The sequence below is a fragment of the Alligator mississippiensis genome, chromosome 7 (assembly GCF_030867095.1).
Source record: "Alligator mississippiensis isolate rAllMis1 chromosome 7, rAllMis1, whole genome shotgun sequence".
Classification (NCBI taxonomy): Eukaryota; Metazoa; Chordata; order Crocodylia; family Alligatoridae; genus Alligator; species Alligator mississippiensis.
In genome coordinates this window covers 54,265,394-54,282,593 of record NC_081830.1, presented here as the reverse complement: position 1 = coordinate 54,282,593, position 17,200 = coordinate 54,265,394, and the positions used below count along the sequence as shown (strand labels likewise).

Sequence of the window (17,200 nt, the reverse complement as noted above, 5' to 3'; positions counted from 1 at the left end):
GTAAAATATATCAGAGCTTCAATTAAATAGGAACATTAATATAGGGTCAGGACAAATCCATATTCAATAAACTTCCAGGACACAGGGAACCAAATAACTAATGCATTACCTGGTTTATAATCATACAATTATAGAAAAATTAGGGATGGAAGGGACCTCAGAAGGTCATCTCATCCAACCCCCCGCTCAAGGCAGGACTATCACCAACTAAATCATTCCAGCCAAGGCTTAGTCTAGCTGGGTCTTAAAAACCTTCAAGGATGGAGATTCCACAGTCTCTCTGGGTAACCTCTTCCAGTGTTTTACTACCCTCCTACTGAGAAAGTTTTCCTTATATCTAACCTCAACTTCCTTTCTGCAACTTGAGATCGTTGTTCCTTGTTCTGTCTCCTGCCACCACTGAGAACAACCTAGCTCCATCCTCCTTGGAACCACCCTTCAGGTACTTGAAGGATGCTATTAAATCTACTCAGTCTTCTCTTCTCTAGACTACATAAGCCCAGTTCCCTCAGCCTCTCTTCATAAGTCATGTGCCCCAACCCCCTAACCATTTTTTGTTGCCCTCCATTGGACTTTCTCCAATTTGTCCACATCCTTTCTGTAGTGGGGGGACCAAAACTGGACACAATACTCTAGATGGGCCTTCACCAGTGCCTTAACGAAGGGAAGAATCACTTCCCTTGATCTGCTGGCAGCACTCTTCCCAATGCAGTCCAGTGTGTCATAGATTCATAGATTCATATATGTTAGGGTCGGAAGGGACCTCAATAGATCATCAAGTCCGACCCCCTGCATAAGCAGGAAAGAGTGCTGGGTCTAAATGACCCCAGCTAGATACTCGTCTAACCTCCTCTTGAAGACCCCCAGGGTAGGGGAGAGCACCACCTCCCTTGGGAGCCCGTTCCAGACCTTGGCCACTCGAACTGTGAAGAAGTTCTTCCTAATGTCCAGTCTAAATCTGCTCTCTGCTAGCTTGTGGCCATTGTTTCTTGTAACCCCCGGGGGCGCCTTGGTGAATAAATCCTCACCCATTCCCTTCTGTGCCCCCGTGATGAACTTATAGGCAGCCACAAGGTCGCCTCTCAACCTTCTCTTGCGGAGGCTGAAAAGGTCCAGTTTCTCTAGTCTCTCCTCGTAGGGCTTGGTCTGCAGGCCCTTGACCATACGAGTTGCCCTTCGCTGTACCCTCTCCAGGTTATCCGCATCCTTCTTGAAGTGTGGCGCCCAGAATTGCACGCAGTACTCCAACTGCGGTCTGACCAACGCCCTATAGAGGGGAAGTATCACCTCCCTGGACCTATTTGTCATGCATCTGCTGATGCACGATAAAGTGCCATTGGCTTTTCTGATGGCTTTGTCACACTGCCGGCTCATGTTCAACTTGGAGTCCACTAGGACTCCAAGATCCCTTTCCACCTCTGTGCCACCCAGCAGGTCATTCCCTAGGCTGTAGGTGTGCTGGACATTTTTCCTCCCTAGGTGCAGCACTTTGCATTTCTCCTTGTTGAACTGCATCCTGTTGTTTTCTGCCCACTTGTCCAGCCTATCCAGGTCTGCCTGCAGCTGTTCCCTGCCCTCTGGCGTGTCCACTTCTCCCCATAGCTTTGTGTCATCTGCAAACTTGGACAGAGTACATTTCACTCCCATGTCCAAGTCGCTGATGAAGACATTAAAGAGTATCGGTCCAAGGACCGAACCCTGCGGGACCCCACTGCCCACACCCTTCCAGGTCGAGACCGACCCATCTACCACGACTCTTTGGGTGCGACCCTCTAGCCAATTCGCCACCCACCGGACTGTGCAGTCATCCACATCACAGCCTCTTAATTTGTTCACCAGTATGGGGTGGGATACCGTATCAAAGGCCTTCCTGAAGTCCAGGTATACGACATCCACCCCTCCTCCTGTGTCCAAGCGTTTCGTAACCTGGTCATAGAAAGAGACTAGGTTGGTCAGGCACGATCTGCCCGCCACAAACCCATGCTGGTTTCCCCTCAGCATAATTTGTCGTCCCGGGCTCTCACAAATGTGAGCCTTGATAATTTTTTCAAATACTTTACCAAGGATGGAGGTGAGACTGACCGGCCTATAGTTGCCCGGGTCCTCCTTCCTCCCCTTTTTGAAAATGGGGACCACGTTAGCCCTTTTCCAGTCCTCCGGGACTTGGCCTGTGCGCCACGAGCATTCGAATATTCCCGCCAGTGGCTCTGCAATGACGTCGGCCAGTGCCTTCAGCACCCTCGGATGGAGCCCATCCGGGCCTGCCGACTTAAAGGCATCCAGTTCTTCCAAGTGACTCTGCACCACCTCAGGATCTACGCATGGAGTGACTCTGCACCACCTCAGGATCTACGCAAGGTGTCATTACCCTTCTTGGCAACAAGGGCACACTGTTGGCTCATATTCTGCTTGTTGTCCACTATAACCCCTAAGTTCTATTCTGCAGAGCTGCTGCCTAGGCAGTCAGTCCCCAGCGGTACACGGGATTGTTCTGTCTTAAGTGCAGGACTTTGCACTTGTCCTTATTGAACCTCATGACTTGAGGTTTCTTTGTAGTTACTGAGGAGACAGAACTTGGCCATGATTTGCACATCCAAATAGCATAGATTACCTTGAAAGAGGCATGTGAACCAGCTGACAAAGATGGCAGTCAGTCTGCCATTTGGAACAGCTGAGGAAACACCATATGTTCAGTGGAATAGAAACATGATTGCTCCCCACTTCCCATACAGCTCCCTGCCCCAACTGGGACAACTAGCATTTGAAATGGAAAAATTGGAGGCTCTGTAGCACAGTGTTATGAGGAGCCAGAAGTGATCTTACCCCAGATTCTTACAGTGCCTATACACATATGTATTCTAATTATACATGATTAACTGAATCTGCTCTGCATTCCAATTAGAACACTAACATTGCTGCAGCCTCATGTGTATAAAAACCTGAGGGTTTAAAAACGGCTTCTGGAACACTCTAGCTAAAGCTCATAGAATGAGCTTCAATTAAACCATCCCGCAGCCATTTTTAATCGCAAAGGGCCTTAATACATGTGACACTGCAGCAGTTTAATTAGAGCAGCTCTCCGGGAACACTTTAATTAAAATGTCCCTTCCCCACCCCTGAGCACATGTACAGGCACACTTAGGTCGTATCTCCTGTTCTGAAAGCCAAATCACTATTTATTGCAAAGGGTTAGCGATCACTGAGGAGTCTGTCTGTTTGCTACAGGGTGAACGGAAGAAAACTCATCCGATTTATAAACTGCACTCATGCTATCAGCACTGAAAGTGGATTTTTCCTCAAAATTATTAGACACAGCTTAATTTTTTTGTTTGTTTGTTTAATGTATGTGAACTTTTGGGGGGGGGGGCCTAAATTACATACATTTATTCATGTATGTAGTAACATACAATACTTCTATCTCATTTCTTGTAAAATATTTTGGATCAGATGTCCCACACGTCATATGCCACCCTTGCCTGTCTCTACCTTCTTTGTTCCAAAACATTAAGCACTTTGACCACCTCTTACAGCTGATATGGGTCCTATGCAAGTTTCTCCTAACATATGGGATGTTCTGTAATTAGACTATAGCAACAGCACTACTGGACTATAATAGTCTTCGAGGCAAGATGACCAGGAGTCAAAAAATTGTTTCTGCACCTGACTCTGCTAGTATATTGCATGAATTTGAGCACATTTCCAAACATGGGAACTGAAAGCATTACTTAAGTAAGAATGGAGTAAATTGATCCCATATTAAAAGTGAAATGGACAGACAATACACAGTCTTTTCCATGGTGAAGATACCTGCAAAAAAACAAAACAAAAAATCTCATGAAGAAATTTGTAATAATTTCACTGTGCAGTAAGTCACCCAGGTAAGTGTTGTGTATCCACGCAGTTTATCTCCTACCTAGTGGTGAAATATTGTAATAGCATTTGCTCCAGGCAGCTACCTTGGGAAAGCTTACCCTGCATCTTTCTTGCTATGGAGTGAATTTACTACACAGTAAAATCCAAGGTAAATTGCTCCATAGTGTGTGGCCATGAGCATGATTACTAAATAAATTCAGTGAAGGATATAAATGCTCCACACCAGTGGTACTCAACCTAAGGTCCATGGGCTGGATCTGGCCTCCAAGGTGACTAGATCTGTAGCAGAAAGCCCCCTTTGTACATTTCCCTTCTGGACATAGATATAACAGAAGCCCCATCTTGCCTGCATGCTCCTCCCCCCACCCATTTTGTGCATTACTTTTTCCTTCTAAGTATAGACAGAGATCTAGCACACTCATTGCATGGGTGTGGCAAGGCTCAGAGAAAGCCAGAAAGCTGAAGTGGCTTTCTGTAGGAGAAACCTAGAAACTACATCTACATATCACGCTCAGTGTCACTAAAGAAAACAAAAGAACTAAAATATCCACTTCAAAGACTGTAAATATATCCTGGTGCTATGCTAACTCACTTACTGTCCCCAGTAGCCTTTGATCCTCACTACCTCACATTGCATTTTTATATATTTCTCACAGTGCATTTTTATATTTCATCTGTTTCATCTTTACCATGGCTTTTTGTATTTTATATTTCATACTTTTAAACCCTTAAGGAATGTACTCTATGTAGAATGAAGTTACACCCTGGACCATTATAAAAACTGCATTGAAACTGTAATTGTAAATTGATAAAATCTGCTATATTGGGCAGTCCCTTAAATGAATGCAAGTATGAATGACAAACCAAGTACATCTGGTTGTTAATTGACAATAGCCTAGCCAGAGGAGCTTACCATTACAAAAGCTCTAAAGGCCATTTTAAGCTAATCAAGCCAAGGAATTGATGCCTGGAACTGAGCTATTAGGGGAGCAATAGGGAACCCACCCTATTGACTATTTCTGTAACCCATGTGTGGCAAGGTGGGCATCCCTCACTAGCCGCAGCTAGCTTCCCACCTGCCTCTGGGCACACTGCCCACTTGTCTCACCTGCCATGCCTTGTTAGTAATTAATGAAGTTGTTAACTAAGGCGGGAGGCTGCCCATTGTTGCACCCTGATATTACGGGGGGGGTATCTGCAGCTCTATTCCACCCCTACATTGTGGCCCAAGCTTTGAGGATGGCATCTCAGACAGTCAGCTGAACCCTCAGCTTCACCCATTAGCTGTGGCCCCCAACTGTGGGGACCTTCGACTTCCATAAGCCCTGGCCTCGTCTCAGACCCAGTCAGATCCCTGAGCTTCTGCACTCATCATGGGCGTCCCTTGCAGTGCGTCCCTGGCCCTTTTGACCCTCAGGTCCTGGCCCCAGCATTGACCAGTCAAGTCCCTCAGCGGGGTCTTCGTCTCCTGCCTGCGTTTACGGAGTGGGGCTCCCCATTCCCAGCTCAGGTGCTCCTGGGAGCATACCTGGCCCTGTGGGGTCTCTCCCCAACTGGCTGAGGCATTTCTAGAAGCTTACCTGGCCTTTACTCCTCCCTTGATGTTATTCTTTGCACACACCATGACTGGTGCTCCAGGTTCTCACAGGCACTCTCACTCCTCTCCTGGGGCAGTATGTCATAGTACTCTCTACATATAAACATACTGAGCTCTCAGCCCTCTGGTTCCCCCCCCCTTTGAGGCCATGGAGCTTCCCTCCCCAGTAGGTTCAGGTGGCCATAGCCATGCCTGGCCCCCACTCACCCTCCTTGGGGTCTTGCACCCCACAGGGCTCAGGTGGCCATAGCCATGCCTGGCCCCCACTCACCTTCCTCAGGGTCTTGCACCCCACAGAGCTCAGGTGGCCATAGCCATGCCTGGCCCCCACTCTCCCTCCTTGGGGTCTTGCACCCCACAGGGCTCAGGTGGCCACAGCTGTGCCTGGCCCCACTCTCCCTCCTTGGGGTCTTGCACCCCACAGGGTTCAGGTGGTCACAGCCGTGCCTGACCCCACTCTCCCTCCTCGGGGTCTTGCACCCCACAGGGCTCAGGTGGCCATAACCATGTCTGGCCCCAACTGCTTCCAGTGTTATGCAAAACCCACCCAAAGGTGAGGGCTAGGGTTAAGGCACACCTACCTGCCTTTCACCGGGATGGTAACTGGCCTGGCATTTCCTGGGGGCTCCCACGCCACTGAGAGCCCCACCAGGCCACCCACTCACAGCAAGGTGCAGTTTTAGATCAGGCCCAGGAGCCTCCTAGCCATCCCCTACAGCTCCTCCCTTACCTCCAGGATGATACTAGCAGCCAGGCAGTGTTGCTGCCTGCCCTCCCAGCAGGAAACTGATCTGGTTATAAAGGCAGCCCAGGATCTAAAATGGCTGCTGCAATCAGGCACCTGCTGGCAGCTTGGCTCAGGCCCTTAAAGTGGCAGGCACCTACAGTGCCCTGCCACACCATGCAATAAGTCAAGGATGGACTCCTGAAACTTCAGGTACTAGCAGGCAGAAACCCCTGTGACCAACAGCTGTCATGTATGACTCAAAACCCACATCAGACAGGAACCTCCGGATCAAGCAGCTACAGTGATGCTGGGTGATCACACAAGTCTGCCAGAAAGGGATAAAAGGCAGTGAAGTGTGACCCTCAGTGGCGCCATCTCATCCAACACCTGACCTACTGAGAAAGAAGGACAAGCAGGAGACCCCCTCCTGGAGAAGACATCTCCTTGAAGGAAGCTGACCATTGACAGCAGACTCCAGGGCCTCAGATAGGTAGATATACTGACACCAGTGCTTACACAATCACTACATAAGCTACTGTACGCTATACTACATGGGTTTAAATGATATAGGTTTGAATGAATGAGTGCATGTGTGTGTGTGCACGTGCACTAAGGTGACCAGTACCCCTCATAACTCAAAGTTTGCATTAATGATTGTATTGGTAACTTCACATCCCGTACAATAAATTAGAATTTATTATGAACTTGAGAGTTGGTCCTTTGTAGCCACCAGATCTAGCCCATAGCAGGGGGGATCAGAAGCAAGCAGTTTGACCCAGTGCCTCTCCTTCCCTGCCCCACACTATGACACTGTGATCCCCTCCACAACCCTCACTGCTCTCCCACTATGATAGGCAATGCTTACTCTATTCCTCTCCCATCCCCTAGACAGCTTCTGCTTACTAGAAATAAGCTCTCTTCCTCTCTTCTTTCCCTACCTCTGACATTGGTTGCCACTGCCTTCCCTCCTACTCCCCACTCCCTGAGCAAAGGGGAATCGGTGGCCTGCTGTGGAGCTGGGTCACAAGTACCCACCCACTGCTCTAAAAGTTTGTGCTCCACCACTCTACACCTCTTATAAGTTATTTGCCCCCACAAGATATTATGTACTTTACAGAAATGTAAAGACATTCACATACAGACTCGTTTCCAACAGAAGAAACCTGAGTCATACCAGAAAACAGAAAGGTAAGTATTTAAATCATTGAGAACTACTGGGCCTGCTGATTAGTGAAGTGAGAATGGGGGAGTTTTACTATGTGACAAAATAATAACAATGAAAAGGTCACAGTATGTACAGTACATGCCAATATTTAATGCATTAACATTTTCACAGGAATCAGATTTCCCACTTTTGTTTCTTGGACAGGAATGTCAAAAAATTGACCTTGTAACAGGAATGCTGTAATTTGTACTATAGTATGTAAATCACAGCATCTTTCTGTGTATAAGGGTATGGTTTATCCCTAGTGTATTTGTGTAGATGCCAGTGAGTGACAACAAGAGTTAAATTGGTCCATTCCATTTATGGAGTCAAAAACAATATAACTGATGATATAAAGGAACAACCAGTTTTCCTTATTATATGCCTAACACCAGTTATGTATTAAACACAACTTACAGATTTCGTTTTGGTCCATGATCTTCACTTTGAGAAACTATTTTTAAATAAGATGCACTATTGTGCCTTACCAAGTAGGAAATGTAGAAAAAGCTTAATGAGTTAAAACATTCACTACCATTTTACTGGAATAGAAAGATTAAGATAAAGTTATCTCTGGAATTTACCCATGTCTTGCTCTAATGAAAGAGATTCCATAAGAAGGTGTCCTCTATTCCCCACTTCTTTCCAAGGAAAGAGTAAAAGTTTGGGTGAACCCCTTACAAGTCTATCTGTCACAGTCAGTAAAATACTGCATCCATTCAGCTTCAACATTTTCTCTTGTCAGGTAACAGCATTCCTGATACAGAACCAAATTACTTAAATTCAGTCAAACAAAGACAACCATGCATAGCCTGATTTTCATGAAAACTACATCCCTGGAGGTCTTCTCTATCTGCTCCCAGTAAGCCTGAAGCCTAAGCTCACAGATATATCCACTTGAAAGAGTTTGCACCAAGTTCCTTTTTTTAAATTGGTTTTACATTTACTGTTTCACCTTGGAAAGGTCAAGGCCTTCACACACAAATTAAATTTAAAGATTCATGCTATGTTTTCTTTTTTGGACAATTAATTTTAAAATGTACCTTTTGGCACAGTCTTCAATCTGAATATTCCTCTCTGTTTCTCTCTTGTTCCACAAAGAAGCTATATCATCATCTGCAGAAAGGATAAGAAAGGATAGAGAATTTGGATTTGTTTTGATAGGGCATCTTCCCATCTTTCAATTACCAGCTAGCTTTTCCTATCAATTTCCATAAAAATTCTGGTTAAAAATATTTTTCACAGTAGTTGCTTCTTCTCCTAATGCCTGAAGAAGGGTGTTCCTGCCCGAAAGCCTGCAAAGAACAATTTTCCAACCATTAAGTTTGTCTAATAAAAGATATCACATTTACCCAAATAATCTTGTTTGCAGAGACAATACTCAAGCTAGATGCATTAGTAGGAGCCCCTCTAAACTACAGCCTTTCACAAGAATACATATACTGTAAGACTCATTTTATGTAACCTTTTAGAACTGGAATCCTGATCTGATCAAACCTCTCTGTCATTTTGGCTCCATTCCCTTATGGCAGCTCCTTCTCTATCTCCAGTACATAATTCCAAAAGGTGACCAGAGCTCCAAGCCCAAGCCCAAAAAAAGTTTCCTGAGATGCATCCTTAATATAATTTCTTCCACCACTCAGTTTTATAATTTCATTTAGCTATAGTGAAGTATAACTAGCTTGTTTTATGATCATTGTGGATTGCATAAGAAATATAGATGGCATCTTTATATGCCCAGTGGAGAAAGAAAGATATTCATCTCAACAGCTGACTGGGAACATATCAGGCAGGGTGTAATAGCATGAAGGAAGACATACAATTTACAGTAAGAGTCATAAATGTCATAGAAATTCTCCTGTACAAAGGAGGGGAAAGGGGACTCTTGAGCTGAATGCAATAGATGTAAGAAGCCCAATGATTTCACCTAGTCTGCTAGACAAACACTAGCTAGGGATATTTGATATGATTTTTGATGTGATACTAATAGCTCATAGCAAATTAATTTCCCTGTAAGTAAAGTAAGGCGCTATAAAGGTAAGGATAATATAATGGCCTTTCATTTTTACCTGCGATAAAAAAAACCATTAAAAAATTGTTAAAAATAAACCATTAACTAAAATGGCCACGTAGCTCTGGTTATAGGACTGAAGTCAAGCTTTGCAAAGGTTTAGTATAACCTTTGTATGTAGAATAACCACAGCAAGAAATTAAAGTTTATGTATTTTACTTTAAATTGTTTATAAAATTGTAACTGCCATGTGCATTTGATTTTGAATGTATTTTTAAAGGCACCAGGAGGAAAGTTAAAATTTAATAAGTTGTCCCCCTCATGTAAGTTATGGAAGGTCATACTGAATGAGTCAATCCACTATTAGTGAAGTGTTTGAAAGGCTAGTCAGTAGGTGTCATTATGATTACAATATTTTTCTTAAAGGGCAAAAAAACCTTCAGCATAAAAATCCCCAAAATGTTAGAAAGGAAGTACACTGGGCCAAAAAAACAATGGGGCTTAGTCTACTTACTCTTTTTCTGCACATAAATAATTTAGTTTTACATGTTAAAAAGGGTTTAAATACCAATGAACAAGTGCAGGAGAAACACAGTTCTGCATGGTACAAGTTTGTGTGGAGAGGAAAGGGAAATTACTGACATTTCTATTTTATTAATGAGAATTGAACTGGGCCAAGGGGGTGGAGAAAAGATGATTGTGAAAAGCAGGTAGCAGGGTTAAAAATATATATTAAAAAAAAACTGTGGTTAGAAAGTTATTTAAGAGATATTTACAGAAATCATTGGCCACTTTCTGCAACATACTAGAATGTGTACAGAATGGCTATGAAAGCATGAAAACAAGCAAGCTCCAGCCATATGATTAGTACCAAGGTTTACTTAACACCTTGCCTGGGGCACCCATGGAAGCAGAAGCAGTAACAGCTGTCACATTGTTCTGCTACATAAGCCAACCTAGAACATGAAGCCCTAGGACAGCTGTTGCCAAACTCAGGGTCACAAGTCCCCAGAAATTCTTTTGGAAGAGTCAGGGTTATGCCAGAAAAGGGTTGAGGGACTTGGGAAGATCAAAAATTGCTGCTGTATGAGCTCCTATGTCATTAAGTAGAAAGATACAGAAGGGATCCCAGTACTGTAATAAGCATTAGGACTTTGGACTGCATTGTCTTGGTGAAGTCTCTAACAAAAAAAGAACTATGCCAATAGTCCTCCATAAGGCTTGCTATATTTTCAGAAACTGTCCTCATGTAATGATAATTTATAGGTATTCTATATGCATGAAATACAGTCAACACCATACCCACAAACATATCACAGTATATGATACATAATGATTCTGCAGGGCATTTTAAAGTACACCTTATGTGAAATCATTTCTAACCTCACTACTAAGAAGCTACAATAAGAAGTAAGAACATGGTGTGGTACATAAGCCAACCTAGAACATGGTGTGGTACATAAGCCAACCTAGAACATGAAGCCCTAGGACAGGTGTTGCCAAACTCAGGGTCACAAGTCCCTTGTTGGCCTTGAGTGTGCAAGCATTCTGTAGGATCACACACAAGCGTTTTAGGCTGGTTTATCAACCAACAATTCTGCTTTTTTGCTATTTATTGCTGGACTGCAGCTGGCCTGCTAGAAAGCTAATCCAGAATTCAAGGGCCTCAGAGTCAGCAATGAGTCATAAGGTTCCACGCAGATGACTCCTATGACCAATGCATGGCACAAGACCAACATGAATATCTGAGGCTGTTCTGGACCAGAGGGGCATATCTATAGTTCACACAGGGGCTGGGAGTCTAGTTCCCAAAAAGAAAGGTTAGACAGAAATACAATTCAGATGTGCAGAGTAGTCCTTCTTACAGACACACATCCACAGGTATTCCTGAGAGATAGGTCAGAGGTATGTGCTGAGGGAGCTATTTCTTTTTTCTATTGTGTATATTCAACTCCTGAGTAACTATCATGCTTTTGTTTTCTTGCTAATACATAATTATTTTGCTGTTTTCAGGTTTATTATAAGAGAGAAGAAAAGCAAGGAATTAAGATTTGCTTAGTGACATCCATTTCAATTGTTCTTATTTTTGTTTCTTTCAACTTCTGTTCCTTCAGATGATAAATGGCTGCATTAAAACCCTACAGATTTAAGCCATGCCTTATAATGGCATGTTACACTCAGTCGTTGCCATTGATTATTTACAAAAGAAACACACATGGATTTTGCCTTATAATTAACAGAGGGAATCATTATTTATGAAAGCTCTTCTCTAAAGAATGACTTACACCCACACACCAAACACATATGACTCAGAGAAAATGGATTTCATTCCAAGTTTCCAGTGTAACTTTGTAGGCAAATCTCAGGTGATTTTAAAACTAGAGACATTTTCAAAGAAATAAAGCAAAGACACATTCCTGAAGTAAAAAGGATTTTAGATGATCTCCGAATCAAGAGATACATTATTATAAATATAGCCCAGACAGCCACAAACAATACATTTCTAAAGATAAAAAACAAAACAAATATACAACATTTATGGCTCTTTTTGTTATAAATTCCTGATCTCAATTCCCTAAAATACCCAAGAGCCCCAGACTGCACATTCCATCCTATCAATTCAATTTGCCCCTTAAACAAACTCTCAAACCAACTGCATGATGTAAAAAGATCTTTAGTAACGGTATCATACTATGTTCTTGCACCCAGTACCACAAACTCCTGGGCTGCTGGTACATAGGATGACTAAAACATAATTAATTCTAATAAGCACATCTAACTCTCTCCTCAAAACACAGACTTACATGAACAGATGGGCTTTATACCATGTCATGATCTGCTGCATCAAGGAAGTGAGCAAGCTGTAGAGTGGAAGATCCTGCACCAAGAATGCCCTGATAGCTACGCCAAGAAACTCAAATCTAGATCCAATTAGGAACCAGTCACTACCCACTCTCACAAGCTATAGGAATAGACATTCAAAAAGCCAGAGCCTGAACTGATTCAATCTTTGCAGGTTAAGTCTAACCTACCTAGATTGAACCAATTTCTAACAGCACAGACACTCCCTCTGGACTGAGAAAATGAGGGCACATGGCTGCAGTTGCTCAGGCCAGGAACCAGGGGCTGTTAGAGCATGCCCTCAGCTGCAGGGAAGCTGTGTTGGGGGGACATGGCCAGCCCAGGCTGAACTGGCCAGAGAGGGGTTTAATTTCCCCCTCCCTGTCCCACAGATTCAATCAGTTTAGGTTAGACTGGTATATCAAACTTCTGTTCCAGATCCCCTCCCAACTCAAGTTAGGTCACAGTCCCATGGAATCCCAGGATGCTTTGTGGACCCCTGCGACCCCCACCTCACAGGGTGGGTGGGCTAGACTCTGCCTGTGCTCCTCTGCTCCAGCCAAGCCAAGCCAAGCCAAGCCAAGCCAGCCTCAACCCAAACTGTCACAAAGCTGAGGTAGCAAAGCCTTGCTCCCCAGCCTGCATCCTGCCTTATCTCAGCTGGGTGGAGCAGCAGGGGAGAGGCAAGGGGAATGGAGCCCCTGTCCTGGCCCTGACCCTCCAAGCTGGGGTCTGCCCAGCTGGAGGGAACCCTGCACCATGGAGCCTTTCCCCCATCCAGCCAGGCTGAGCTGTACAGTCCTACCCCCTGACAGCCGCTGTCTCTGAATCTCCCCCTGCCCTGGTCCCAGCATCTCAAACTGGGCTATGCCCAGCTGTGGAGGGGCATGCACCCTGGGGGCTTTCCTCACACCTTGACCCCCCCCACCCCATGCTAGGGTCTACCCAGCTGAGAGGAGCCCCAAGTGGTGAGGAGTTTCCCCCCCATCCAGCCAGTCTGAGCTGCAAAGCTCCATCCTCCATGAGTTGCTGCCTCTAACCCACAGGGGGAAGGAGCCAGGGGAGGCTAGGACCAGGGTGGGAGGCTCCATTCCCTGCCCTGTGGGTCAGAAATAGCAACTTGTGGAGGGAAGAGCTGTACAGCCTAGCTGGGCAGGGGGACCCCCCCCCCAACTGGGAAGACTCCAGCTCAGGTGGGCTGGGACCAGGGCAGGGGGCTCCATTCCTCTCCCATGGGTCAGAGGCAGTGACTCACAGGGGTGGGACTGTGCAGCCCGGCCGCCCAGGCAGAGGGAAAATCCCTGCCATGCGCACACTCCCTCCCCCCATCACTCCCAAGCTGTGCAGACCCCAGCTCGAGGGGAACAGGACCGAGGCAGGTGGCTCCAACCCCCCCCTCCCCTGCCACTGCGAAGATGGGGAGAGTCTCCCCAACTCCCTGCAACTGACAGCAAGGGACTGGGGGCACGGTGCTGGGCAACCAATTGGGAATGACCTCCACTTGGCTGGGCTCAGCTGCCCTCGGCCATGTCTAGTAGGCTGGGAAGCATGTGGGATCACCCCCCACCTTCTGGCCACAGCCACTGCAGGCATCTGCCTGCCTTCCCCAACCAAAGAGCAAACACGAGTTCCATTCATTAATAACCCAATCTATGCAGCTAAAAGAAACCTGCTTAGACTGGTGATTCCACCTCAAGCTTTTTGAATGTCTGTACAAGGGACATCAACTGACAGAAACATGCCCTCGCTGAGGCATTCAGCAATCAGCAACAGCTTTAATCTCTTACTCTCCAGCACAAGCTACAACCATCAAAGCACTGAACAGCTGGACTTAGTCTGTCCTTCTGACTCTGTCTTCATGGCCCGAAGGGTAAGCCTAGGGAAGCTTCCCCTCCTCCATACTCTTGTCTAGGTGTACACACTGAAGGTCTTGGTGTGATCTATACTAGACAAAATGATAAAGTAATGGGCATGCTGGAATGTTTATATTCTGACCTCTGGGTTCAATTCAGACTCAGACTTATAGGAAATGGCACTACTAAGTTATGAATTGATTAGACTCAGAACTGACATTGCTGCATTATCAGAAACGTGGCTCTCAGAAACAGGTTCTACCCATGAGAATGACTAAACTATACCAGTGGTTCTCAACCCCCAGCCCATGGGCTGCATGCAGCCCAATCAGCACACTGCTGCATGTGACATCCTGTTAAAAAAAAGTAAAGATTGCAGCCCATGCTTTGTTAGAGTCAGGGATCCAAGTTTTCCATTCACCATGGAAAAATGTGGATTTTCCCTTTTAAAGGAGAAAAACACAGATTTTCTCCTTTAAGAGAAAAATGTGGGAAAGCTTTCCCTTGCAGGCTGGAAGAAGTTCCAGCCTTCCAGGGACTGCTTTGGGCTGGGGGGAGTGGGAGGAGGGCAATCAGAAGCAGGAAGTGCCACATGCATGTGCACACACATACATGCATGTGGCAGCCAGGCAGCATGGAGAACAGATCTCACAGCTCCCTCCAAGTAAGTCTATGTGGTGGACTGAGACCCTACAGTGAGGGAGGGAGAGAGGAAGGGAGGGAGTAGAATAGATTACAGTAAAGCAGGGCAGGGCAGGGCTAGGCTGGGAGCATTGCCCAGCCAGGGCGGTGCATGGCGCCCAGGGCTGGAGCAGGAATGTGCATCTGTGGGTCCCAGCCAGGGAGCAGGATGGAGCCACACACACCTCATCCAGGGGGTAGTGGAGTGGCTGGCTCCCTGCCCCAGTACGCACTCCTGAGGAGAGAGGTAGGAGGGGCATGTTCCCCTCAGATTTGTCATTGGGTGGGGGGTGGATGTGGGCTGCCATGGCAGGCGTGGGGCTTCCTGCCCTGCTGCCCTCCCTCCAGGGGCCTCTGTGGCAGAATAGGGTGAGGAGGGTTGATGCTGCTGGCAGGAGCCCCATGCTGGCTGCACCACCATGCTGAGGCACCCCTGCCCCACCTAGCAGCAGCAGGGAGCACAATTCTGCCCTGCTGCTGCTGCTGCTGCTGCTGCTGCTGCTGCTGCTGCTGCTGCTGCTGGGCAGGCAGGGGGCACAGGGCACCTCACCATGGCAGTGCAGCCAGCCTAGGGCTCCCAGTGGCAGCACCAAGCCTCCTCACCCACCGGCACTGGGTCCCACCTTCTGAGCTGCAGAGGTCCCACAGGGAGGGCAGCAGGGTGGGGTGCCCTGAGCCTATAGCAGGCAGCCTGCATCTGCTCCCCCCTCACAGGCTCCATGCCAGCTGTGCCTCCAGGGGGGGATGGGGGTAACCAGCTGCAGCAACCACCACCTCCCGCAGGTGGCAGCCAGGGCTTGGGCACTGCTGGAGAGAGGCAGGGGGCTGCAGGCCCTGGTCCCAGAGCCCTGGCAGCTGGGGGTCCCCCTCAGTTGTGGGGTGTGGCCCACATTGAGAGTTGCAAGTGTGGTCCACTATGGCAAACAGGTTGAGAAACCACTGCACTATATTCTGACATGAGAAACCAGCAGGAGAAAGGAGAGAGCAGGGAGTAGACTTTGCTATTAGGATCAGCTTACTATCTTTCTGTGAAAGACCCATTGCTGTATCTATTTGACTTATGACACTCAGAGTGTATACACAGAATGACACTCAGAGTATATACACAGAATAGCTTCAACAGACTGTGTAGTGTCTATGTGCCTACCTTTAAAGCTAGTGATGAAGACAAGAACATTTTCTACCAACAACTTGAAGAAGAGATTGAGAAAACTCACAAAAATGAAACCATTGTAATACTTGGTGACTTCAATGCAAGAATTGGATGTAATTTGAAGAACTAGCTTGGTATTCTGGGGAACGAAAAAGTGCAAAGCCAGCTAGTATGGCTTTGCACTGGAGCGGGTCACACAGCTCCAGGAGGCGCACATAGGAGCCGCGCCTCCCGGAGCCCTGTGACCCACTCTGGTGCAAGGACTAGTGAGCCATAGGTCCTCACTCCTAAGGTGAGCCATAGGTTACTCCCCTAAGGCGGAGTAATTACCACGCTCCAGCAGACTCAATTAAATTGAGCCTGCTCTAACACGCTGTAATTGCAGCGTCAGAGCAGCCTCGCTGCTCATGCATGGGCGCGTGCCCAATAGGGCTCCAGCCAGCAGGAGGTTGGAAAATTACCATTTTAATTGAAATACCTTTTAAAACACATTTCACAGTTCCTTTGTGCCAGGAAGTGCTTCATAGCATGTGGACTGTCAGAACACTGTGCTGAGCAATGTGGACACCATGCATGCTTTAGACACCTTGCTAATAATGGAACAAAGCAAGATGCTTGTTTGCCAACATATTCAAATACACAGAAGTGGAGTGATAGGACACTTCCAGCTGCATTTGTTCTTTTGGGGGGGCAGGGGGTGAGTTTTTTTGATCCTAAGGGCTGTTCCTCCATGCAAAGCAGAAGGAAGCAGGCCTGACTTGAGGGTGTAGTTTGGGTTGTGCGGCAAGGTAGGAAAGATTCTTTACCCCCATCAATCTAGTAGCAGAACTCAGACACCACCTGAATCTATCCATCACTGGATGCATGATTTTGATCAGTCTTAGATGATCTCTACCACAGACTACACAAGTCAGATTTGAAAAGGCTGAGGCAGGCACCAGAAAAGAGTCTGCCCATAACAACACAGACCTCCACACAGGCACATTTATCTAGTTTCATTACAAGATAAGTCAACCTGCACAGAGCCTCATAGTGCTGAGTGCACTGGTTTCATCATCAGCAGTGTCATCATTCCCATTCCCATAATCATCATTGGACCCATCAGGGGCCCAACCTACCCCATCCTGCACTTGCTCATGAGGCCCTATGGGGGGCAGCTAGACTGCTGGAAGAAGCACTTCAGCTATAGACTGGGCCTGGCACCTTGAGCTCACATGGTGCAGACATAAGGGAGAGGGTGAACCCACCCAGTGATTTGTG

The 17,200-nt window shown here is 46.5% G+C and overlaps 1 long non-coding RNA gene across 2 annotated transcripts in view; it reads right to left on the bottom strand.

Annotated features, from left to right (window-relative positions):
- Nucleotides 1–17,200, bottom strand: part of LOC132251424 (uncharacterized) — a 140,894-nt gene that overhangs the window by 43,729 nt on the left and 79,965 nt on the right. Inside the window, exons 4-5 of one of the 2 annotated variants that reach the window (XR_009463454.1) lie at nt 8,445–8,517; nt 2,797–3,807 (exon numbers count right to left, since the gene is read on the bottom strand). This is a non-coding gene — a long non-coding RNA (uncharacterized LOC132251424). Of the gene's footprint in view, nt 1–2,796; nt 3,808–8,444; nt 8,518–17,200 lie in introns of those variants that run through there. The other variant, XR_009463453.1, reaches the window with a different exon arrangement.